Consider the following 27,390-nt stretch of genomic DNA (forward strand, 5'->3'; position numbering starts at 1 on the left):
TTTAAAGAGCTCGTGCTTTCAAACGGCTCCGAAATAAGGGGGAAATGCACGGCGGAGACTGAAGTCAACGCGCCGCCGAAGAGCGTGGAGATCGAGGTACACTGTAAAAAAAAATGCTCCTCAGTACAGAGAAACCCGCTGGTAATGCGTTGCCGGAGGGTTTTCCGCAACATGAATACAGCGACTCCGTCCGACGGTTGTCACATTCTTGGTAACGGAAAGTTACGCTATGCTATGAACGAGAATGAAATCGTTTCTTTGCAACGAATGCTTCTGTTGTGTTCTTATTAAAGGTCCCGTAATGTGTATGCATACTTCCTCCGTTCACTTGGAAGTCATCTGATCTAGAACGGAAATAATCTGCATTGTAATTATGTACTATCGAGAGCAAAAATAACAGACCCCTGCCAGCGCGTGCCGATCCGCGCCAAACTGCATGCGAGCACCGCCTGACAAAGCGCTCCTAGTGCCGAGACCAGCGCAGTGGCGTGCGCCCATCTCGAGGGGCGCTACGCATTGCGTGCCACTGCGCTCGTCTCAGCAACTGGAGTGCTTCGTCAAGCGGCGCTTGCATGCAGTTTGGCACAGATCGGCACGCGCTGGCAGGGGTCTGTTATTTTTGCTCTTGATAATACTTTCAGTAGTACATGCACATGCATCTGTGTATAGCTTCTGCCCAGAACGTTCACTGCAGATATAGCAGTCCAGAGGCCGAGGAAATAAGTATTATGTACAAGACTTTCATGCATTTTATGTATTGCACACGTACAAAGAATGCAACTTGGAATGAAAGAGTGGCAAGTGTTTGGTTGAGTACAAGTACATACGTTTTATTTTCATGACAAATTGCACACATTGTACCTCTAAACATTGCTGTCGGATCCATCTGAAAAGATAAAAAAATCCTCATTTAGTAGCCACACAACACCTATTATAAATTTCACAAATACATTTGAACCATCCGCTATTGAACAATCGGCTTTCGTAGAAACTTGTAAAAGCCATTTACTGAGAACCAAACCAATATGATTCATTGCCTAAAATTCATTTCTCATAACAGTAAACAGCAAAAACCACAGGGCCAGGAAGAAGCAGACAAAATGTGCTTACTCGGACACCACTGTGTGCATGAAAGTCTTTACGGTTGTCTACAATTTTGTGCAAATAGAAAGTAGCTAAGGATGGGTGCCAAATGCAATTCAATGCAGATGCCTTTCATTACATAGTACTCAATGCACAACTTAGTGAGCAAGGAACATTGGTAACATCTGAAAAAGGCCAGACACTTGTCCACAAGCATGATGATGATTGTGATTTTTGATGGCGCGAGGGAATCTGAGGACAAAGAGCACCATGGCACAAGGTATTTTCGTCATCTCAAGGTGGGGCAATGAACCATTTGGCAGGCATTTCACCCTAAAGAAGACGAGCACCAGGTGAGGAGAAAGCTTGTACCCATTGGATTGGTGGTTACACAGCACTTGCCCACAAGCAATCAGGAAGCATACTTCCCCGAAACGTTATGCTTTCAGTCATAGTTTCCATTATCTCAGCATCTGCACGAAAATGTACTAATCTATGATGTCAGTGAAAATGCAGCCACAGGTGCTGGTTGCAGCTCACTAAGGTATTCAAATATCTCTGCAGTGCGCCTCACGAGGAACAGGTGCTTATGTTTCCAGAAAGGGCTCCTTGCAGAAATTTAACCGAAGGCCGCTGCCATGTTAACCTTTTCAAAATGATGGCCCAGAAAGACAAAGTGTAGTCATGCGTCTGATGTAGAAAAAGGATGAAGGCATGAATCTTTCAGCTTCTTCAACAGCTCTGATGTGTTTGTAACTGGTATCGCTTGGTTTGGTTATTAGGGTTTAACGTCCCAAAGCAACTCAGCCTATGAGGGACGCCGTGTTGAAGGGCTCCGGAAATTTCGACCACCTGGGGTTTTTTAACGTGCACTGACATCGCACAGCACACGGGCCCCTAGAATTTCTCCTCCATCGAAACTTGGCCGCCGCGGCCGGGATCGAACCCGCGCCTTTCGGGTCAGCAGCCGAGCGCCATAACCACTGAGCCACCACGGCAGGGCTGTTGCTGGTATTGCTTCGCACAGCTTCAGTCTTCTCTTGGACATTTCGTGAAATCATTCCATATCTGTGAAAGATCTCGCTCGCAAACATTTTGGTTCTAATGAAGGAGCAAAAAAGACCCATGTCCTAGGCCTTTTTTTGTGACACTAAAGGAAGGCTCGCTTTTAGGGTCATTATTACGAAGAGGTCCATGTGGCAACAAACTTTGAAACAATTTCTGCAAGGGCTGAGTGTTCTGAAGCCTAAGAATTTCTCATGAGGCGCCCTGTAGATTGAGTGCTCTGAAGCCTAAGAATCTCTCATAAGGTGCCCTGTAGATGCATCAGAACACCTAAGTAAGCTGTTACTGAGTCCTGTAAGTGCTATGTCATTTGACATTAAGGGTATGTACTTTTCCTCGACACATGCAGTGATGATGTATATGTCGAGCGAAAGCATAAAAGACTTTGAAGAGTTGCGCTTCCAGATTGCTTGCGGAGGAAAGCACAAGAGTCTGGCCATGCTCAGCTGTTACCTTTGCTTCTTTTTTGTTGAGTTCTGCAGTGAGTACTACGTAATGACAGAAGGTATCTGCATCGACTCATGTTTAACATCTGTCTGTGCGACCTCCATCTTGCACAACACGACAGGCAACTCCATAATGCCCTTCATGCACCGAGTGTCAGTGTGTTCTGTCAGCTTCCTGGTCCTGTGTTTTCTATTCTTAAAGTTATTACTGCTTTCATTCTCCACTCCATGAAGCCTGAATGTGCTACACTGGGTTCCTCCACGCGTCATGCAGCAACCTGGCCATTTTTTTTCATACATCGGAGGCACTCAGGTCGCAAGCCATGCTTACTATATTCAGCAGACAAGCGTACATATGAGACATATCATTTATAACCAATTTTAACCGTGGTATTTCGTGCAAGAATATCTAAATGCTACTCAATTTTTGCTCAAATTTTCAGATACACACTCTTATTCAGATTAAAAACATAATTTGGCTACTGTGATGCCACGTCTTGAGTTTGCATCAGTAGCTTAGAATAGTGCCTCTGTTACCTCTGGCGATGAAATCGAAAATGTTCAGCAGAAGATTGTATGCATCCTTTGTGATAGATATATTGAGCGCTGTCGTTTCTAAGACTACGACTTTCTTCTAGCAGACCTTGGTATGTCTACCCTTTATGACATGGATTTTGTACATAAAGTTGTGCTCGGCTCTGTTGACTGTGAGCCGTTATTGATGTCACTGCGATTTCGTGTGCCTCAGGGAAAAACCACCAAATGCTATGATAGATTTTATCCTGACATGCATGCCATTTCACCAGTGACTCATTTGCAAATAACACAATTCAACTTTTTATGACACAGAAATATTTGTCTAATTTGCTGTTTTCATTGTTTACTCATTATGCTTGTTTTCTTTACTATTATTATCATCGTATTTGTGACCATTTTTCTGTATTATGTCTGTTCACGTCATGGTGTTTGTATTGACTTAGTGTGCATTCGTTTAGGCCAATTGGCTGTTCAGGCACATTTAAAATCAAATATTTACCTATCTAAGCAGAACCACAGCACCAAGGTACTCACCAACTGTTTGAAGCACTGTGCGCAAGTTCTCGTGCCGACATGAATACAGGTACTTTGGAATGCACACTGTCCAAGTCTTCATCATGCCATGCCGCTCCGACTCCCTGGTAGAAAAATTTTCCACTAAAAAAAGAGCAATTTTGTTTATGTTAGACTAGTAATATTAAATTTTACTATATACTAGGTACTTCTCATAATTCTACCCCAGACTGAACCATACACCAGTGATCATCATGTTTTAATTTTGTTGTATATGATCACAAAATGTGGTGTAATGAACATGTTAGAAATTCTGGTCAAAATAAATCTGACAAAGTATTGTTTAAAAAAATCTGGGCACAAGGAAGAAGGGAGCTAGCCTGATAGCCTGGGCGAATGTTTTCAGTTTCATGCAAGGATCAGTACCCTTGCACACAAAATGTATAATTTAGTGGGTTTACCCTTCCAGAATGGAATTTTATGCTGCAACCATCTAGCTATGCGAAAAAAAATTTTTAACTTCCATTCCAGACAAAGGAAAGAAAATTCCTCTGGTTTTTCTTCACAAGCCTCTGCAAGTATACAATTCAGTGAATCTACTCTGCAAGTACGTGAACATACCAGCATGAGACAATGACAAGAAAGGAGACAAAGCAGGCGCTGACTCACAACTGAAGTTTATTGAAGCAAACAGGGAGTACATAGAAAAGCCAAATAACACCACAAACCACACAGTTACAGATATGCTATACCACAACATGAGTAAAAGATCGCTCTTAACTTTCCTCTCATCTAGATAGTCCAACTCGTTGCATATTAACACGATGGACAGCACACTCACAGATTTGTCACCGAGTCATAAGATGAGTCTAGCCTCGATAATTTTCCGGTTAATCTGCTCCGAAGGTATCGCCAAAATGAGTGTTGCCAAAAGGAATGGCTAGCAGCCTTCACATTCCTTGCGATGTACAGATAAGTTAGAACCCCTACCAATATCCAAATATCTCTTGTGCCCCCGTAGTCATACATTCACACACTTTCGAGTTTGACCAACATAAACCAAACCCCAAGATAACAGTATCCGATGCACCACATACATTTTACAAGGCACATATGCTTTTCCAGGACCAAATGCACAAAATTATTCTTAACAATTTTACAGTTTGTAGAGAACTTATTAGGGGCCAAGAGCACCATTTCTGCGTCATACCTTCTGACCACATTTTTCAAATTGTGCGACAATCTACGTATGTACAGTAACACAGTCGATCTTTTGGTATCTCGATGGCTGGCCCCGGCCGTATCCTGCCAATCCCTGTGAAGGGGTTTTAGCTTTAACATGCTAAAGGGAAGAATGGCGCAGCATCAAGTAATGAGGACAGCAGGACAACAAGCACACGCACAAGTGCCAACCTTGGAGTGTGTACAGAATCCAAGAGCACGAGCTTGACAATCAGCACTGACAGTCAAGGAAATGAGAAAACACTGATTTGAACATTCAAGATTGAATGAGCCCGATCCTTGACTGCCAACGCTGAATGTCAAGCACACGCTCTTGGATTCTGTATCTGCTCCAAGGTTGGCACTAATGCGTGTGTGCTCTCCTGCTGTCCTCGTTACATGATGCTATGCCATTCTTACCTTTAGCATGTCTGACCAACTTGATCAATGTTATATGCTCAGCTTTAACAATTTATCACACACTCCTGCATGGTTGGGGAATAATGCTTTCATAAGCCTTAAAATCTGCTCATGGAGACCACTTGTCATGCTGTGAAAGCATCACTTCATCAATACCGAGCCTAGCCTAGATGACGCAATGCTATCTTTCACTAGCTTAGAATGATTCGGCCAATAGTCAAGTAGCTGCTTGACCCTCCTGGGTGAATATCGGTAGCATACATGGCATGTGCAGAACATCAAGGTGAAGCCCAGAAACCGCAGCTCTTTTTGATGGGACATTTCCTCTAAGGAAATGCTAAGTTAAAGAAAGGCCTTGCTCCTTAAACAACTTGGCAATATGCACAGGTCCCACACTATCGCAACCTTCTGTAAAAGACCAGAAAATCAGACGCAGTGAAAGATTTTCCCCCAGCCCATGCAAGGTCTTGACAATCACTCCATCCACCCTGCTTAAGAGAATATTACTTAGCACAGAGGCATTCAATCGATACATATACTAGACTTTTGAACATATGCCGCACAGCCATACTCCAGAAACATGCTCTTCATATATACACACTCCAAGGTTGGCACTTGTGCGTGTGCTTGTTGTCCTGCTGTCCTCATTACTTGATGCTGCGCCATTCTTCCCTTTAGCATGTTAAAGCTAAAACCCCTTCACAGGGATTGGCAGGATACGGCCGGGGCCAGCCATCGAGATACCAAAAGATCGACTGTGTTACTGTACATACGTAGATTGTCGCACAATTTGAAAAATGTGGTCAGAAGGTATGACGCAGAAATGGTGCTCTTGGCCCCTAATAAGTTCTCTACAAACTGTAAAATTGTTAAGAATAATTTTGTGCATTTGGTCCTGGAAAAGCATATGTGCCTTGTAAAATGTATGTGGTGCATCGGATACTGTTATCTTGGGGTTGGGTTTATGTTGGTCAAACTCGAAAGTGTGTGAATGTATGACTACGGGGGCACAAGAGATATTTGGATATTGGTAGGGGTTCTAACTTATCTGTACATCGCAAGGAATGTGAAGGCTGCTAGCCATTCCTTTTGGCAACACTCATTTTGGCGATACCTTCGGAGCAGATTAACTGGAAAATTATCGAGGCTAGACTCATCTTATGACTCGGTGACAAATCTGTGAGTGTGCTGTCCATCGTGTTAATATGCAACGAGTTGGACTATCTAGATGAGAGGAAAGTTAAGAGCGATCTTTTACTCATGTTGTGGTATAGCATATCTGTAACTGTGTGGTTTGTGGTGTTATTTGGCTTTTCTATGTACTCCCTGTTTGCTTCAATAAACTTCAGTTGTGAGTCAGCGCCTGCTTTGTCTCCTTTCTTGTCATTGTCTCATGCTGGTATGTTCACGTACTTGCAGAGTAGATTCACTGAATTGTATACTTGCAGAGGCTTGTGAAGAAAAACCAGAGGAATTTTCTTTCCTTTGTCTGGAATGGAAGTTAAAAATTTTTTTTCGCATAGCTAGATGGTTGCAGCATAAAATTCCATTCTGGAAGGGTAAACCCACTAAATTATACATTTTGTGTGCAAGGGTACTGATCCTTGCATGAAACTGAAAACATTCGCCCAGGCTATCAGGCTAGCTCCCTTCTTCCTTGTGCCCAGATTTTTTTAAACAATACTTTGTCAGATTTATTTTGACCAGAATTTCTAACATGTTAATTACACCACATTTTGTGATCATATACAACAAAATTAAAACATGATGATCACTGGTGTATGGTTCAGTCTGGGGTAGAATTATGAGAAGTACCTAGTATATAGTAAAATTTAATATTACTAGTCTAACATAAACAAAATTGCTCTTTTTTTAGTGGAAAATTTTTCTACCAGGGAGTCGGAGCGGCATGGCATGATGAAGACTTGGACAGTGTGCATTCCAAAGTACCTGTATTCATGTCGGCACGAGAACTTGCGCACAGTGCTTCAAACAGTTGGTGAGTACCTTGGTGCTGTGCTTCTGCTTAGATAGGTAAATATTTGATTTTAAATGTGCCTGAACAGCCAATTGGCCTAAACGAATGCACACTAAGTCAATACAAACACCATAACGTGAACAGACATAATACAGAAAAATGGTCACAAATACGATGATAATAATAGTAAAGAAAACAAGCATAATGAGTAAACAATGAAAACAGCAAATTAGACAAATATTTCTGTGTCATAAAAAGTTGAATTGTGTTATTTGCAAATGAGTCACTGGTGAAATGGCATGCATGTCAGGATAAAATCTATCATAGCATTTGGTGGTTTTTCCCTGAGGCACACGAAATCGCAGTGACATCAATAACGGCTCACAGTCAATAGAGCCGAGCACAACTTTATGTAGAAAATCCATGTCATAAAGGGTAGACATACCAAGGTCTGCTAGAAGAAAGTCGTAGTCTTAGAAACGACAGCGCTCAATATATCTATCACAAAGGATGCATACAATCTTCTGCTGAACATTTTCGATTTCATCGCCAGAGGTAACAGAGGCACTATTCTAAGCTACTGATGCAAACTCAAGACGTGGCATCACAGTAGCCAAATTATGTTTTTAATCTGAATAAGAGTGTGTATCTGAAAATTTGAGCAAAAATTGAGTAGCATTTAGATATTCTTGCACGAAATACCACGGTTAAAATTGGTTATAAATGATATGTCTCATATGTACGCTTGTCTGCTGAATATAGTAAGCATGGCTTGCGACCTGAGTGCCTCCGATGTATGAAAAAAAATGGCCAGGTTGCTGCATGACGCGTGGAGGAACCCAGTGTAGCACATTCAGGCTTCATGGAGTGGAGAATGAAAGCAGTAATAACTTTAAGAATAGAAAACACAGGACCAGGAAGCTGACAGAACACACTGACACTCGGTGCATGAAGGGCATTATGGAGTTGCCTGTCGTGTTGTGCAAGATGGAGGTCGCACAGACAGATGTTAAACATGAGTCGATGCAGATACCTTCTGTCATTACGTAGTACTCACTGCAGAACTCAACAAAAAAGAAGCAAAGGTAACAGCTGAGCATGGCCAGACTCTTGTGCTTTCCTCCGCAAGCAATCTGGAAGCGCAACTCTTCAAAGTCTTTTATGCTTTCGCTCGACATATACATCATCACTGCATGTGTCGAGGAAAAGTACATACCCTTAATGTCAAATGACATAGCACTTACAGGACTCAGTAACAGCTTACTTAGGTGTTCTGATGCATCTACAGGGCACCTTATGAGAGATTCTTAGGCTTCAGAGCACTCAATCTACAGGGCGCCTCATGAGAAATTCTTAGGCTTCAGAACACTCAGCCCTTGCAGAAATTGTTTCAAAGTTTGTTGCCACATGGACCTCTTCGTAATAATGACCCTAAAAGCGAGCCTTCCTTTAGTGTCACAAAAAAAGGCCTAGGACATGGGTCTTTTTTGCTCCTTCATTAGAACCAAAATGTTTGCGAGCGAGATCTTTCACAGATATGGAATGATTTCACGAAATGTCCAAGAGAAGACTGAAGCTGTGCGAAGCAATACCAGCAACAGCCCTGCCGTGGTGGCTCAGTGGTTATGGCGCTCGGCTGCTGACCCGAAAGGCGCGGGTTCGATCCAGGCCGCGGCGGCCAAGTTTCGATGGAGGAGAAATTCTAGGGGCCCGTGTGCTGTGCGATGTCAGTGCACGTTAAAAAACCCCAGGTGGTCGAAATTTCCGGAGCCCTTCAACACGGCGTCCCTCATAGGCTGAGTTGCTTTGGGACGTTAAACCCTAATAACCAAACCAAGCGATACCAGTTACAAACACATCAGAGCTGTTGAAGAAGCTGAAAGATTCATGCCTTCATCCTTTTTCTACATCAGACGCATGACTACACTTTGTCTTTCTGGGCCATCATTTTGAAAAGGTTAACATGGCAGCGGCCTTCGGTTAAATTTCTGCAAGGAGCCCTTTGTGGAAACATAAGCACCTGTTCCTCGTGAGGCGCACTGCAGAGATATTTGAATACCTTAGTGAGCTGCAACCAGCACCTGTGGCTGCATTTTCACTGACATCATAGATTAGTACATTTTCGTGCAGATGCTGAGATAATGGGAACTATGACTGAAAGCATAACGTTTCGGGGAAGTATGCTTCCTGATTGCTTGTGGGCAAGTGCTGTGTAACCACCAATGCAATGGGTACAAGCTTTCTCCTCACCTGGTGCTCGTCTTCTTTAGGGTGAAATGCCTGCCAAATGGTTCATTGCCCCACCTTGAGATGAAGAAAATACCTTGTGCCATGGTGCTCTTTGTCCTCAGATTCCCTCGCGCCATCAAAAATCACAATCATCATCATGCTTGTGGACAAGTGTCTGGCCTTTTTCAGATGTTACCAATGTTCCTTGCTCACTAAGTTGTGCATTGAGTACTATGTAATGAAAGGCATCTGCATTGAATTGCATTTGGCACCCATCCTTAGCTACTTTCTATTTGCACAAAATTGTAGACAACCGTAAAGACTTTCATGCACACAGTGGTGTCCGAGTAAGCACATTTTGTCTGCTTCTTCCTGGCCCTGTGGTTTTTGCTGTTTACTGTTATGAGAAATGAATTTTAGGCAATGAATCATATTGGTTTGGTTCTCAGTAAATGGCTTTTACAAGCTTCTACGAAAGCCGATTGTTCAATAGCGGATGGTTCAAATGTATTTGTGAAATTTATAATAGGTGTTGTGTGGCTACTAAATGAGGATTTTTTTATCTTTTCAGATGGATCCGACAGCAATGTTTAGAGGTACAATGTGTGCAATTTGTCATGAAAATAAAACGTATGTACTTGTACTCAACCAAACACTTGCCACTCTTTCATTCTAAGTTGCATTCTTTGTACGTGTGCAATACATAAAATGCATGAAAGTCTTGTACATAATACTTATTTCCTCGGCCTCTGGACTGCTATATCTGCAGTGAACGTTCTGGGCAGAAGCTATACACAGATGCATGTGCATGTACTACTGAAAGTATTATCAAGAGCAAAAATAACAGACCCCTGCCAGCGCGTGCCGATCTGTGCCAAACTGCATGCAAGCGCCGCTTGACGAAGCACTCCAGTTGCTGAGACGAGCGCAGTGGCACGCAATGCGTAGCGCCCCTCGAGATGGGCGCACGCCACTGCGCTGGTCTCGGCACTAGGAGCGCTTTGTCAGGCGGTGCTCGCATGCAGTTTGGCGCGGATCGGCACGCGCTGGCAGGGGTCTGTTATTTTTGCTCTCGATAGTACATAATTACAATGCAGATTATTTCCGTTCTAGATCAGATGACTTCCAAGTGAACGGAGGAAGTATGCATACACATTACGGGACCTTTAATAAGAACACAACAGAAGCATTCGTTGCAAAGAAACGATTTCATTCTCGTTCATAGCATAGCGTAACTTTCCGTTACCAAGAATGTGACAACCGTCGGACGGAGTCGCTGTATTCATGTTGCGGAAAACCCTCCGGCAACGCATTACCAGCGGGTTTCTCTGTACTGAGGAGCATTTTTTTTTACAGTGTACCTCGATCTCCACGCTCTTCGGCGGCGCGTTGACTTCAGTCTCCGCCGTGCATTTCCCCCTTATTTCGGAGCCGTTTGAAAGCACGAGCTCTTTAAATTTGTGCACGTGACCGGCTTCAAGCAAAAGCTTGCCCTTTTTCAAGTTCGCTCCTCCGAAGGAGGAATTCGAATCGTCCAAATCGCGAAATGCCGCCGATATGACTATCGGCACGCTCTTCACCGCCATTCCACCAGCCTCGCGCAAGGCTGCCATGCCGTCTGCAGCGGCGGAACAATCCTGCGATATGTTCACCGCCTGCCCGCTAGATGTCGCTGGTTATTCAGTGATCGTGGCGGCTCCTGATGACTGCCCGTTGCCCCCTGCGCATGCGCAAAGCCTCCTCGTCCGCTAATTTTGACGACTGAATTTGTGAATAGGAGAGGAGTTCGCTGAACGTGCTTTACCTCAACGTCCCCTCGACGCGACTAATACCCCTGTCAAGCGGGCACGTTAAGTGCACTTACGGAGAGTGTAACTCGCTGTAAGTACACTTTTCCACATCTAAACGACGCAAGTGGAGTGTCACTCGCGGAAGAGTGCGCTCCGCGAGGAGTGCGTTTACGGACCACACTGAGTTCTGAGTGCATAGCCTCGCCACCAGCGATTTCAAAGGCAAAATATGTATAGTGCATAAAACGTCCTTGCAGTTTTATTTTACATGCTATAACACTGTTTTCAGAAAAAAATTCGTTCGTTATAACTACAAGCAAAGCAAGAAAACAAGGAAACGTGATCACTTGCAACATCGCTGCCCGGCGCCATTTTGTTTGTTGCCGCAATTCTGGATAGTCTTGGCTGCAGTCTCGGCTGGGGACTTTAATGCAGATAAAGACAAGCTAGAATTTCTTAACACTTATGCGGGAGAACATCGCATTCCTCTCGCTCGTAACTTCTCCCACAGCCGTGGCAACATCGCGAAATACATGCGCAGACCTCGTCTTTGGGAACCAGGCGGCTTTGGGAACCAGCAAGTCGAGCATAGATCCGTCTATTTCTCTGAGATCAAAGCTTCCTTCATGACAATTAAAATCTGTTAGACGAGTGTTTCTTGAAGAAATATGAGCGAAAAATAAGTTGTCTGTAATTGTACGTACATGTCTTGCTCGAATTCTTTGCCTCAATCCATCGAAAAGCTGAAACAGCTGATGAGCTGCGCTCATATTTCGCCTTAGCAAGTAGCGTAATTGTTTGTAATTTTTTTTAGCTGTTAACCAGTCCTGAAGTCGCTCCGGTCAAGAAATTGCTTTGTCGAGACTAGTTTTGCTCATATCAAAGTTGAAACAAGTTTTGTTCCTAGTCAGCATAACACGTTCATGTAAGCTCTTCAAGCACACTGTAGAAGTTCAAAGGCACTTGCCTTTGTGCATAAACAGGCACCTGCATGCACTTGTTTAATGTGTTAAGAACATTTCGTGCAGTAACATGACTCCTTTGGGAGACAAATAATTCATTCATTAATTACAAGATATAGAAATTACAAAAATTACTTCCCAAATCACAATTACATTACAAAAATTATAGGATAAATCATCTTCGTCACAGTGAGACATGAATACGTACAGATGAGACAAGGTAACAAAATGCCACACTTTAAACGCCCATTTGTTACAACTGGTGCGGCGCTCCTCAGAACATACCCAAGGCTCTTGCCATAGGCTGAAGCTTGCCTGACGCTCCGCCCGACGCTGCCCTATCACGAGCTTGCCAGAGTGATTCTGAGGCTTCATGAAAGGTTGTTGGTTGGGATTGACCGTGTTGTTAGTGTTTCGCACTAAAACATCGATGTGCTGTTCATCTTGGAGCATGCTAAAAATAATTCTATGTGGCAAACATTATTCTGAAGTCCTCCACTACAATGTCTCTCATTCGCCAAGTGGAGCTTCAGGACGTTAAAACCGCATGCCCTACCACAGTCTCTCTAACCACTGTGTGAACTAGTCCATAGGGACTACAGAGTTGCACATGATCGATGGCGCAGCACACAACAGCAATCTTTTCAATTGCGCATTCACCACTTTTAGACGTGCTGAACAGTTCAACTGGCAAGTAGCTCTTCAATATTGTATATTTGTTTCTCACAAGCCCTATCACTCGCTCGACGTGAATCCTTACGTTAGCCAATTCTCTGGTATACTCAACTTCTCCGGCACTTAACTGCCGTTTTCCTATCGTGAAGGGCAGAACATGGAGCCTTGCAAAACCTAATCGACGCTTTCTGCGATCGGAAATTCCCTGTCTGTAAGTACAAAATCATCGTACTCTAAGTTCGGTAATACACCACAGTCCTCAGTTACATGCTTGTCGCTGCACCTACCTCCACAAGCTTTAGATGAAAAAAAAATGCTTCCCTGTGCGCAAACTGCAATTAAAAAATTGACGCTATTAGGGTGCTTGTAGTCGGACAAAGTCCCAGCACGCGAGTCTAACACATTGGCCCTATCTGCAAACACTTCAAAACAGTCCAGGATAACGCGCACTTTTCTTCCAAAATTATTAACAAAAGACATAGGCGTAGTTTTCATGATGTGTTTTATTCAGGCCATTAGATAAGTGGCTTCAGCCTGTCGAAGCAGCCATCGAGCCATTTTTCGCAGACCCGAGACACTGTTGCCTGCGATACGCCGAACCTGTATGCAATGTCTTCCATGCAAAGCTAAGACGCAACAGGAATGTCATCGTTTCTTCAAAACGTCGTAAGGGCATGGATGCTAGTGTGTGGCAGGTGTGGCTGCAGAATATGAAATACCGACACCAACACCAGGAATGATGGAAGGCCACTAAAGAATGTCACTCGGTCGTCGTCGTGCTGCAGAGCCTCCTGTGTAAACTTCACTTTGCCTGCCGCAACCAGAAGTTCATACACATCTGCATTTCGAAGATGAAGCTCTTGCTCCAGGCTTGCGATGTCAGAAGTAGTCAGGTCAGTCTGGCACTGTGCATTTCTGTACATGGATTAAATGTAACAAAACATCTTCACCACTGTAAAACTGCATACTGTGACCCCAAAAGAAAACATAGCATCTTTAATGATATGAAAAAAAAAATCAAAATGCCAATAATTGCAATTCTTTGGAACATTTCGGCACAAAATTCGACCGATATAACTTGTGTAATTAACATGGGATGGAAGGAAAGTGGGGAAAATGATTTAGGATGCTGTGCACATGGCATTGGGATGAAAGAAAGACAACCAAAATATAGTAGCGGACATTGATGTTCACCTTCTTTTTAGTATAGAAATACTGAACCACTTTACGCATAAGTGGAAAGGTCGATACTGAGGGAGACAGATCTGCCAGATGTTCTGCACTTCATTTCTGCCTGATGCTCACACTCTTTGCAAAGGCTTTATAACTGGTCAGGATAGAAAGCATTGCCTTTCAGCTCTACCATGGTGTTATTCACATATGCTCGTTGGTTCTGTGTGCCTATAAAGCAGCACTACCTGTATTCTGATATGCTTTTTTTCTCTTAACACCGATCACATATTCTCTGACGGAGACAACGTAACAGCGCTTCAGACAGGACAAAGTATGTGTGTCATTGTCTTTGTCCTGTCTTAAGTGGTGTTACGTTCTCTCAGTCAATACGTACCAATCAGCCGTCATCAGCACTCTTCTGGAACACAGTCTTTCTTGGGCGCTGGACAAAGCATAATTGTGGCAACGCAGATGCACTTTGCATACGGGTGAACAATGTGCGCATTTCAAGAACAAAGAAGTTTAAGGTAATAATAGTCATCTGTAGCCTACAGAGCATTTTCATGCTTAGATCTCAAATGTGCTTTGCTTATCAGCTAGTCCATTCAATAATCATCTCTATGCTAAGCTAGAAAAGTGAAGTTGCTTGCAAGATGATTACCTGGTTCTGCACGTGCAAGAACAGGCTGTTACCATGTGCATAAACGTGAATCTAGAACAATAAAAAAAACTAAGAAAAATACCGCTTGCAGTTTGTCATAATTTAGAAGGAAGAAGAAAATCTAAGATGAGCATGACCACAACAAGATACACAGAACAAGAGCAGGAAGGGACATACAGAACGTGACAAGAAGAGAAGGATGGAGTGAATTATGTCAGAGAACACCACCAAGGCGCAGCTAGGGGTATGAAAAGAAATGCACCATCATCGCTCAAGAAAACATCGAAAAAAACAAGCATTTAATGAGGAGGAATACACTTCAGCTCTTCCATTAGAGGATATTCTAACGTGATGACAAGGTAATGCAACATGGCTCGTGTCTTTCTACTGCTCTACCAGCAGTGCTGAGAATGTCCCAGCAGTGGCACCTACCTCAAGCAGAGGTGGAACGTTAACCTTCATTGTTCCTGCTGATGCTTTTGTACCTGTGGCAATGCTTCTAAGGCAAGTTCACAGCAGCGAACCTGAATTTGGTAAATGACAATAAGCCCGATGAAACACTCATCAACTGGCTCCACGCTTTCTGACCTCTTGTTTGCTGCTTCCTCAAGATTAAGCACCACGAAACGGTTATTTTAGATGGAAAAATGGTTGTTCGATTGATGACAAATGGGCAGGATTTTTATGCTGCCTTTAGCATCCTATCTCCTACCACACTTTCAGAAGCATAAAGTGTACGGAAGCAGACGACAAGAGTACTCTTCATTATGCATGTTTTTAGTGCTTGAGGGACGCCATAAGTCTTTACTACACGGTCAAGAAGCACACGAAGCAGCTTGATTTTTTCTAGTAAAGACTGCACTTGTCTGCTTTTCATTGTATCTCCCTTCTCCTGAAGTGTGTGTGCTTGAGGTTATGCCATCTACCTTGGCAAGGCCATTGGCAATATATCTGGTAAACTCCGAATAGCTAATGCTTACTTAATGCCAAAGGGTAACTGTAACACTAAGTTAAATCATAAAACAGCACTGCAACTCCACACCACTCGCACCAATATTTTCAATTGCTCATTTGCCCCTTCTACTATAAGCTGCCACCGTGCTTCCCGACTAGAACACTTGTGGTACTAGAAAACAAGTAATGAGTATAAAACGAAGCAGAAGTAAATGTACAGTTTTTGTCAAAAGTAACCAGACTGCATGTTTTTCGTCTCAGTCGTATTGTAAAGCTATTATGCCAGCCCTCAATCTCTCAATCTCTGTATGGTAAGAAGAACCCCTGTTCTCACCTTGAAAGAACTTTTTGATCTTGATGGAATCCGTGAGGGGTCTCTTGTACCAATGAGAAGAAAACCATGGAGCCTAGTTACTTTTGTCAAAGACTGTACATGCTAAGAGCTGATTTCTCAACATAGAAGCAAGGCAAGCTCGCGTGCTAGCAACTGACTACTCCTTTCCAACAGAAGGGCCAAGTCGCTCACCTGCATCAGCCTTTGCCTCTTCGCTTTGGGAACCAGCAGCAGCAGCAGCAGCTTCCTCAGAGGGATGTTCACCGGTGTTGTCATGAGCTCCAATGAACAGTTTTGTGTCATGGATTAGATTTCATAATGCGCTGCTTGAAATTAGTATTGCCTCAAAAACAAACTTTGTGCACCTGATGAGGAAGATTCCTGTCTTAAAGAAGGGCATTGCTGCGTCACCGGTGTGCTTGCTGCCAATCACTGGCGCTGCAGCCGATCACAGCGGTTCGCATTGATCGTGCCACTGGCGTCGCCGTAACCAAAATGGAAAATAGGCGCACAGTCTGAATTGCACTGGAAAAAAGTGTAGTCGGTCCCCCTGCACATAACGGAGAATTCATTTCGTCATGGTTTTCTCAGCGCACAGGACTCGGTCATGTAGGCGAGAAGTAGGATGATTGCGCTGGAAGAACTACGACGATGCGCAATCAACTCGCCCAGTAAAATGCGAGTTTACGCTCTGGATGTGGTCAAAAGAAACGACGCTACACTTACCGCTAAACCTATTTTGGTGTCAACTATTTAGATATAACTAGTACACTTCAGTGCGGCAATGCAAACGTGAGAACACTTGTCCGAGCGATCTAGCGGTACAATGCGGAACGAAGACAGCAGATTTTTAATGCAAGTACACTGTTTTACCGCCAGTGCTGTTGCTCGAACGCAACCGCACACCAGTGTAGCTGCGCTAACATTTTGCTCTGCAGCAGACTGCTCCATCGCCTTTCAGCCTGTCGCGGAAGACCGTGGGGACAAGCGGCCAAGGCGCGACCGTTCCGAGATGAAGTTTGAAATAAATTCCTTGATTACCTGAAACGAAGTCCCGAGAACGAACTTAGTACTTGTCGACGTCCGAATCAAGGTCTTTCCTGTTGATCCGCGCTAGCCATTCGCGCCGGCGTCTTTCAGACAACAGCCGTGTCTTCTCACATTCGTTCCCGCGCACTTTCGGCACCTTGAAGATCCTAAGGTCTGCTTCTTCCATTTCTAAGGTCTGCATCTTCTGTTTCTTCGTTCTCTCCGTCTCCCTGACTTCACTTCAATTTATCTGGCCGAATTATCAGCTGTAATTCTAGCCTTCCGTAAATTAGATCATGCCGTTTCCCAAGTCATGGTTATGACGCACTCTCTATCTATTTGCTCTTCATTATCATCACCCACTGAGTCTCGGGTATTACGCCTCTTTAAGCAGCTGATCCCGCTCCATCTAAATTCGGTGCGGTTGCTTTGGGTACCGCGTCACGTGGGCATTCAGTTAAATGAGGTTGCTGATTCATTAGCAAGGGCCTCTCTCTGTGGCCCAATAATTGCTGTCCTGCAACCTGCACATATACAGCTGCGGTGAGGTTTCGCAGTTACACAATATTTCAGGAATTTTCAGCCTCGGCGCTTACTTCATCTCCCGAATATCAGCACCTTCTGCACCTTTGGAGTAGCAAAGACTGGCGCTCGCGCAGACTGGAGGTCTCTTTCACGCGTTTGCGATGCCGAGTTCCTCTGCTGAATTTTTACCTTCACAAATCTGGTCTGGTGGTTTCTCCACTGTGCCCATTTTGTGCCGAGCCTGAGACAGTGGATCACTACCTGCTGTTCTGCCACCGATTCTCTTCTTTCAGACGGCGCCTATTAGAAATTCCGTTTCACCAGCTGGGTCTGCCTGTGTCCACTGAGGTTGTTCTTTCCTTTGGCGCTACTTCGCTTGGACGAAGCAACAGGAGTGCGCGCTTTGCAGTTCAAAAATTTCTTCTAGAAACACAGCGACTCCCATGCTAATATTAACTTTATTTATTTATTTTTCTATTTGTTTCCATTTTTTTTATTATCAAGCAGTTCATTTGTGATTTGTTTATTTTTTTTCTGTCTCTTTCAGTCAATACAAAATTGAACCATTACATGTGTTGCATTCCAATTTGCACATAAAGCCGTCGTCCCGTCTTCGGTCTCCCAGCTAACAGGACCCCTGTCGTTGCGTCGTCCAATCTGTCAGCCTATACCCTATTACTATTCCTTTTCCTCTAAAACTGCTAATCTTTCCAACAGTTCACCGCCTCTGTCTTGGCCACTCCCCCGTAGTGGGTATGTGCCATTTTACTTGAGGCCAACCAACCAACTACGCACCCAGTGATTGCGCAAATCCATATGGAACCGCGGTTACAGGTGTTAGCACTGCGTCATTCACACTGCGTACAGCGCTACGAGGAGGAGCGAACGCGAACTGCACCACGAAATGGCTGCTAAACTGTCGGTTTGCTGACGTAGGTGAATATCCCCTATATTCCATCTTGTTTTGCACATCGCAACAATGACCGTTGGCCTTCAGCAGAGTTTCCCATACTTGCTTTCAACGCTGTATTATGGCTTGTGCAACTGCAATATGAGCTCAGGATAAAATTCTAAAGGACAACCTGATGGCCTGCTCTCTCTGTGCAGTATGCTGTCAGTATAGTCTCCTGTCTTTTTTTGAGATCAAGTTGGTAAAAAGTCAGTTTTCTATCTCGCTGCGTATTTATATTATTGGCTTAAATGTGGCAAGCGCTTATGTTTACGTCACTTGTACGTAAGAAACAACATGCACTGAAGCTGCTGCCTGGCAGTCATCAGCAAAGTCAGCACAAGTTATTTTTTTTTTCGATTATACATTTCGCTTTGGTCCTCAGGCCTTCTTGGGGACCTGTTATGCACCTCTCTCCGTATACTAATTTCGACGACTGTCCAACTCCCCCAACAGCATCACAAAAAACAGAGTCGCCGGTATACAAAATGCCGTCAGAACAATGCTTTGGGTGTTGGTGGCATCACCTGGCTTGACTTTTACGTCTCAGCTTGCTATTCAGGATATCAGTACTTCAAGGAAGACATTTTATGCTGCATGCTTACCGGCGGCATGGTAGAAGGAATCGTTGGGCAACTAGCTGAGCTCTAGCTGAGGTAGTTGCCGAGGGATAGTCTTTATGAATTGTAGTACATTTACAATCAAATACTCTGCTCACAAGAGTGTTGTTGGCCGTCGGGTCTGTTTTTTAAGCAAGCACGTCAAGAGGCCGGGGTCTTGCACTGTAGCAACATGGCTCATACGACCCGTGTTGGTGATGGGGCGTGTGTCGGCTTGTCCGGAGCAAATTTTTACGCTTTTTTTTTTCAAGCGCCGTCACAGTGACAGCTTTTAGTTCCTCCGCGATCACATCTCATAGAGTATATCCGCATTCTAGTCTATCCGAGTCTATGTGCATTCTTTGCCTTTCGAGCAGCCAGCGCAACAGACTAGCCCTCAAGAGTCGTTAGTGAAACTCGAGTTTCCTAACGACCTCCAAGACCGTCGAGTGGACGTGACAATACTTCGCTCTCATCCGTTGGTAAAAAGCGCCTTCATCAAGTGCAACGCGGCAACGTGCTCGTCTGCTGCTGTAGAAGGGCTGTGTTCATTTTCAGCGCTTTTAGCATGGCCGAATCGCGGCGCTCTTTCGGACCGGCGGTTTGAGCAAATGCTGCTGCTTAATAGTTTTAGGTAACGTGAACATCGTAACTACGGAGGTTACAAACATATTTTTTTATTTTTTATTTCATTTTTCATTTAACTGTTCATTTGTTTATGTTTCCCCTAATAAATGTTTTCAGTCTTTTTTAATTTTTGTCCGTTTCCAGTTCTATACACAGAACGTTAACTGAAAACGTCTGGTAAAACCAATGTCGAAAAAAAAACATCGGATTTGCCGAACGCCGGAGCTTGCATCTTTCAGCACAGGGCAAAGGCAGAGGTGAATGCGGGATGTAACGAATGAAGAGTCTCAAAAAATACTTTAAAGCTTATACGACTCTAGTTTAGTGGTCACAGACAAATGCGCGGAAAGAACATCAGCTTAAAAAATAAGTTTGCTGGTATGCTAAATATGGCCCCTTTTCCTTCGCTTGTCTGCTCAAATAAATATGGCGCCACTCCAATGCTTAAGCTTTAGCGAAGTCAGCGCCGCCGACGGTGCACTTTGAAGAAATTGCAGCCTAATTAAACTCGTGCGGCCGGGCTAGTTTAAGCCCTTTAAGACTATTTTGCTGTATTGTACGCACTAAAGGTTCTAGAATCTACGGAGAAATTATCCTAGAGAATGACAGGACTCTCATTTCCAATAATAGATGGAACACTGTGTGCTGATCTCCTTTTATTACTCCGCCTTCTATGACACCCTAATCTTGAAACAAACAGCTGCACAATGCCGCTTCGATTTCCCTAAAACGACTACTTTCCGGCTCCACTTTTCGACATCTGCTACTCGATCGATGTGAGCCATTTTATGCCCTCTGCCTCTTTGAACCCGCGTTCAGTGTTACTTCTAGCCCCTACCCTGGTTTTACGCATAACTATTATTAGCCTTCAGAGTGTCTTTCTCCACTATGTTTTCATGCTTTTTTCGTGAAAGTACTTAAAAGCTATACCTTCTCCGTTTTCTGGAATACGGATAGCAGTCCAGTTCACTTGTTTTGCTAACACGTGGGGCATGATAACAAATAACGGCTGAATTCTTTTTCTGAAAATAAAAGTGCACGATGGTCGCGAAGGTTGAATACGATAACCTCTTTATCTGTTCGGTGTAACAAACGGACTAACGAATTAGTCTGTTCTTACGCTTTTTGTTTTTATTTGAGTATTCGACCTGTACCCGCGTGTGGACGCTTTGACTAATAGTCCTGCATCGTGAGATGGGCAACCACTTTGTAGAAATTCTAAATTTGGGCAATTTTCTACTTTAATTTGACCGGCACATTAAACGATAAAAACCCCAGTCCTTGTTCAATTTAAAGCCGCTGTGAAAGTGCGATTGGAACGGCAGAAGCCTGGAGTACCGTTTTTTTGTCAACCAGAACTGACTGAAATTTTCGTCGTTTCCGCAGGTGCCCGTGGTTTAAAATCTAATAATTTGGAAACAACTTTTGTAGAGGCATCGAAGAAAAGCTACCTTTGGCGCATGAGTGAGGTTAACAAGAATCTAAATCCTGTGGTAAAACGCGCTCAATTATCTCTACGACTAATGATACTAAAAAACGTGACCACTGCCTTAGACGCGCCACGCGCCGCAAGGCTTAATATTGCTATGTAAACCTGTCCAAACTCCTAATAGCGATCTGTTTTCGTCCTCACCTGTTCCTCATACAAAATTTTACTCAGTGCTGGCTGCACTTGAAACACTGCCCTACTAATATCTTCGATGTGAAACGCAAGATGTGAAAACACAAGTGAGAGAAAATATTGTAGCGAGCAAAAACTGTATTTAATGTATTCAATTCACAAGATTGTCCAGTGCAAAATGTGTCAGTCTAGCACGAAAATATATTCAGAGAGCACTGCACTATAACTTACGCAGCTTTTCGACATAATGAGCATTTTGCTGCGGTCATGTGGGAGACTCACAAAAAATTCCACCTACTGCTTTAACCTGACAAGACAAATGCAGTTGGGAAGAGCTCAAATTGCGAATATTAGTTGATGAAGAAGACATTGTGCATTGCACAGCGCGAGAGTGTGTTGCAGTTTAACACGAGGCGTGTTCGGCTGCGGCGATAGCATAGTGCTCTCGTGCATTGGCCAGGGAAGCTGATGTGATCGCGCCGCCGCGGGTGTGAATTTCAGTCGCGGATATTTATTTGATCTATTTTTACTTCTATATTTCACTGAGCAAAAACCCACACATACCGCATGAATACAAACACCGTATCACAAGATCTTGCTCGTGGTTCACCCAACAGAACAGTGCTTTCGCTCTCATCGGTCATCATCATCATCCGCCTTACTACACCCACTGCAGGGAAAAGGCCTCTCCCATGTCTCTCCAGTAATCCTATCCTGCGGCAGTTGCGGCCACCCTATTTCCGCAAACTTATTCATCTCATCCGCCCACCTAACTTTCTGCTCCCTCCTGCTACGCCTGCCTTCACTTATAATCCACTCCACTCCGTAGCCCTCAAGGACAACCGGTTTTCCTGCCTTCACATTGCATGCCCTGCCTAAGCTCATTTTTCCCTCTTGATTTGGACCAGAATGTCATTAACCCGCGTTTGTTCCTTGACCCACTCCGCCCGCTTCCGATCTTGTAACATTACAGCAATCATGTTTTTTTCCAGAGCTCGCCGGGTTGCCATTAACTTAAGCTGAACCCCCTTCTTTAGCCTCCACGTTTCTGACCCATAAGTGAGTACCGGTAGGATACAGCTGCTGTACGCTTTTCTCATGAGGGATATCGGTAAACCGCCATTCATGATCTGAGAGAACCTGCCATATGCGCAACACCCCATTCTTATTCTAGTCATTTTCTTCTCATGATGAGGATCACTGGTGACTACCTGCCCTAAGTAGACATATTCCCTTACTACTTCCAGCACCTTCCTATCAATTGCGAACTGCTGTTCACTTGCTAGACTGTTGAACCTTATTTTGGTTTTCTGCATGCTAATTTTTAGACGCATCTTTCTGCTCTGCCTGCATAAATCATTGATCATGCTTTGCAGTTCAGGTCCTGAGTGACTTAACAAGGCAATGTCATCTGCGCATGGAAGATTACTTTGGTGTCTCTATTAACTCTTATCCCCAATATCTTCCAATATTTGCCCATGAAACTCTTCTATACAATGATTGCGCGATGCCTGCATGCCAGCTTAGGTTTCCACTGAGTCAAATGCTTTCGCGTAATCAATGAAGGCTACATGTATAGAGGTTGGTTATATTCTGCACGTTTCTCTATCATCTGAGTGAGAGCGTGAATATGATCTATTGTCGAATATCCTTTACAAAAGCCTGCTTGATCGTTTGGTTTAAGGAAGTCTAAGGTTGACATTACACTGTTAGCGATACCTTAGCAAATACTTTGTACGCAACGGACAGTAAGCTAATCGGCCTGCAATTTTACAGGTCCTTGACGTCTCCTTTCTTATGAATTAAGAAAATACTAGCGTTCTTCTAAGCTTCTGGTACGCTCGATGTCGCAAGACACTGCGTATACAGGTTGGCTAGTTTTTCTAGCATAATCTGTCCACTGTCCTTCAACAAATGCGCTATTACCTGATCCTCACCAGCTGCTTTGCCCCTTTTCGTCGATACTAAGGCTTTCTTTTCTTCCTCTTTTGTTACTGGTGGGATGTCCTATTGCTGTGCACTACTATCTCTCTCATTAACGCTCTGACTGCACTCACTACTCTATAGATTCGTGCAGAATTCTTCGGTTCTTTTAACTATGACATCCATATTGCTAATGACATTGCCCTCGTGGCCTCTAAACGCATACATCAGATTTTAACCTATGCCTAATTTACTCCTCACCACTTTTAGGCTGCATTCGTTGTTTGAAGCATGCTCGATTCTCTCCATATTAAAATTTGTCTTAGCTACATTGCGTCTATCTGCTAACTTTGATAGCTCCGCTAGTTCTATTCTGTGTGCAGAGTTGGGCGCAGGGGCCACATCATCGGTCTTTTCTAGACTTCATTAGAGCTGCCAACGTGTTTTTTTTATTAGTGTAACCGTCCACCTTTTAAGCCCTGAAGCAATGAACTCCGCATTGGGAATACTGTCGCCCATGCTCCTTCAGCGTTTCGTCTTGTCTATAGTTTGTATTCTGATATTTTCATGTTAATCTTCACGGCACCATAGTGCATTACTACTGGTACGTAATGTACGTAGACGGCGATTGCGTCGACGAAACCTGGTGCAGTGAACACCTGTGGTAAAGCCACCCAGCTTTGGCCGCCCACTTGATAGCCCGCGATGATTGGCCGTCTTACCATGCTACGTGGAGCTTCTACCACATCTTAATGTCCAAAATCTCGGCGGTGCCAAATATAAGGAATCAAAAAGGCTTCCGGCTCTAAAAAACATTTATTGCATCCTTACATCTTGACTCTCACACATTCCCCTTCTGTTTCTGTTCTGTCATCTGTTGAATGGCCAATTCGTCCTCGTCTTCATCTCCAGTGTCCTCTTCTTCATCTTTAAACAAGGCAATTGCGCAAGGCAACTAGCAGTGAGGTTTGTCTATTCAAAGTATTCACGTCAAACTAGCGCTACCAGTCTAATAGTTCAGTCAAATTTACAAAGCCTGTCACAGAGAAGAATCATTTCAAGATTAAAGTTTTTGTTCCAACTTCTTCACGGTCACTTCAAAATAGCCAATTCACAATACTTACACCCGCCATTCAAACACTCGTCTAGAACAAACCATAGTAAAACACTTCGTCAACCAGTCAGCCGTGTAAATATCCACAGGTACTCCCTGTTTCCAGATGCTATATCATATTGGAATAAATTGCCTGAAGATGCGGTGAAGTGTACGTCCGTGGAACTATTTCTTAATTATATCGAAAAAATTGACTTTTCTGTTTAATTCTCTCCTAATCTTTTTGTGTTTGAGTCAGAGAACATCTCTGTATTTTTGGATTTTTGTTTTTACTCTGTTTGATCAATGATGCATTGTAAACACTCCTGCATGGGCCCGAAAAGGGCCTGCAGTATGTTCAAATAAAATAAATAATAAAGAAGACACGGACGAGAAGAGGACAAGGATGGGCGCAAACTCGCGACACACACACACACACGCACGCACGCACGCACACACGCACACACACGCGCACACGCGCGCGCACACACGCGCACACACACGCGCACACACGCGCGCGCACACACACGCGCACACACACGCGCACGCACACACACACACACGCGCATGCGCACGCACACACAGGCACACGCACGCACGCGCACACGCACACGCACGCGCACGCACGCACGCACCTACACACTCACACACACACACGCACACGCGCACGCGCACGCACGCACGCACGCACGCACACGCACACGCACACATATATACCTTGATATATACCTTATCCAATCACTGCCGAAGCGCACATGCCAGGAAAGTTTTCTCTTTCTTATACAAGCTGATAGTAGAGTCGCTTACGCATTCATCACCTCACTTATCAATGAAAAAATCATCTGCGAGTTCACCTGCTACCTGGTTACAACTGCGCCTTAAGATTTTGGTTCTAGCCAGCAAAGGCTGGCATGCATTATCAGGCGTAGCCAAAGGGCATGAGCCACAATGTAAGGGCAAATTTGACCCTTTTCCGTTATTCATCGAAAGCTCATGTTCCCTTAGTCGTTCATTTATACAACGGCCCGTCTGGCCGATGTAAACTTTTACACATGTCAGGGGAATTTCATACACAGCCCCGACAGAACACCTGACAAACTGGGTGGCGTGACGCTTCATGCAGTCTCGCAAGCATTCCTCGCCGGAGGCAATGCGGTGACACAAAGAGGCCAACTTGCGCAGGGCAGAAAATACCACCGGCACACCGTAGCGATTGGCAACATTCTTTAGGTTGTGGGACACCCTATGAATATAGGGGACAACCGCCGGTCTGGTCTTCGGTTGACCGCCACCTTCTTGATGTGTTCTAGCTTTCAAAGTTTGCAGAAGCTTCTCTGCCACGGCTGCCACCACTGAAACAGGATAGCCAGCTTTCTGTAACCTGCCAACCTGATTGTTGACGCTGTCAATTACCTGGTGAACACATTATTTCTGCAAGGCTTCTTTCAGGCACAGCATAACAGTGGCGCTTTTTACCGTCTTAGAATGAGCAGACTGAAATGGCGACAGGTCTTTCCGGGCTCGTGGTGAGTACGTCCAACACGTGTGATCTGGTGTTAAAGTGATGTTAATATCTAAAACCTGATATCTATCTTGTTCAGGAAACTCGTGGGTGAAGATTAGACCCCTCCCGCGTCGTTTAAAGAAAGACAAAATCTCTTGCACGGTGACCATTTGTGTCAAATCGGGTTGCTTCTTAAGATCGTCCACGTATCTAAAAACTTTAAGAACTATCTTGTGGCCCAAATACCACACCAGATCACGATCAATGCTTGCCAAGAAAATGTTGGCCAGTACAGGTGCCACACAAGACCCGATGCAAATGTCCTGATGTTGAACATGAAAATGGTTGTCAAAAGTTACAAAAGTGGACTCAAGATAAAATTCTAGTAGCTTCATGAAATTGTCCAGGGTTATGCCGCTGGTGTTCTGAGAAGCTACGACACCCTTGTTTAAGTATGTACGACCGACTCGCCCAACAACGTGCTCTCTTCTTCATCTCCAGATGGAGACTCATTATAAATGGTAATGACAAGTCAAAAAGAGACGCCATTATTCCTAATATCTGCTCAGCGTACCGTTGTTTAAAAACATTTGGAAGAACGGAGGCCTCGTGGATGGCGCCGTGATACCGCTCGGCAAGGGCGACAGCAGAAGGCGAAAATAAGCACCTTTCTTACTGCAGCTGGCAAGCGGTGACTCCCTAACAGTGGGTATACGCCATTTATGCCTGGCGAACAACAAGAAGAAGACGAAGAGTCACATTGTCTCGAGGTAACGCAGCCATTGGGTCGTTCTCTTCCGAAAGGCGGTGGACACTCCTGGCCCACCAGCTGCGTTTCCTCCTGTCTACGATCCGAGCACTTCCCAGAAGGGTGGCCCAGTGGAAGCTTGCTCCTCGCTACCTTCGGTAAGAACGGTGGGTCCCATGGCTTCGGAGTGTGGGAAATCCTGTGTGCAGGTATCCGCACTGCCAGTTCCCTCTGCGCAGGAATGTCAGCACTAGGCGTTATGACAAGATGAAGCAGCCGTCCGCTCATACGCTCTACTCCGCCTTCTTCGCGTTCCTGGGCGTCGGCTACCGGCTCCTGCTCTGCTGGCTTCTTATCAAAGAAAGCCAGGTGCGTATTAACGCGTAGCGGTCCTGTGTCGCAGAAAAACCGTCATCGGCGTTGTCCGGCGGTGTGGCCGAGTGTGTAAACATAACCGGCCGGTTTGTAACCTCAGGGTTACATGATCTCGCGTGGGTAATTGAGACACCCCTCACACTCCTGCTTTCTGTATTTATATGCTGCTCCGTCAACACGCTGAACCGGCGCAGGGAAGGATATAAATTGTTGCTAGCGTGCTTGCATTGGTTGCAAACTTCTTTAGGACACTTTGATATGCGAACTAAATCAATTGCGGTGAAAAGTAAATTACGCGGAATTCGAACCCATGACCTCTGGATTCCGAAACGGGCACGCTATCCATAGGCAAAAAA

The 27,390-nt window shown here is 44.4% G+C and overlaps 2 long non-coding RNA genes across 2 annotated transcripts; one reads left to right on the top strand and one right to left on the bottom strand.

Moving 5' to 3' along the window:
- Positions 1–804: 804 nt before the first annotated feature.
- On the bottom strand, positions 805–3,766 carry LOC149356063 (uncharacterized). The gene is made up of 2 exons (XR_016289788.1): positions 3,666–3,766; positions 805–886 (listed from the first exon to the last, which is right to left on the bottom strand). It is a non-coding gene; the product is annotated as an uncharacterized LOC149356063 (long non-coding RNA).
- A 3,417-nt stretch (positions 3,767–7,183) lies between these two features.
- Positions 7,184–10,145, top strand: LOC149356064 (uncharacterized). The gene is made up of 2 exons (XR_016289789.1): positions 7,184–7,284; positions 10,064–10,145. It is a non-coding gene; the product is annotated as an uncharacterized LOC149356064 (long non-coding RNA).
- Positions 10,146–27,390: the final 17,245 nt, after the last annotated feature.

The sequence above is a fragment of the Amblyomma mixtum genome, chromosome 3 (assembly GCF_055824585.1).
Source record: "Amblyomma mixtum isolate Tamu chromosome 3, ASM5582458v1, whole genome shotgun sequence".
NCBI lineage: Eukaryota > Metazoa > Arthropoda > Arachnida > Ixodida > Ixodidae > Amblyomma > Amblyomma mixtum.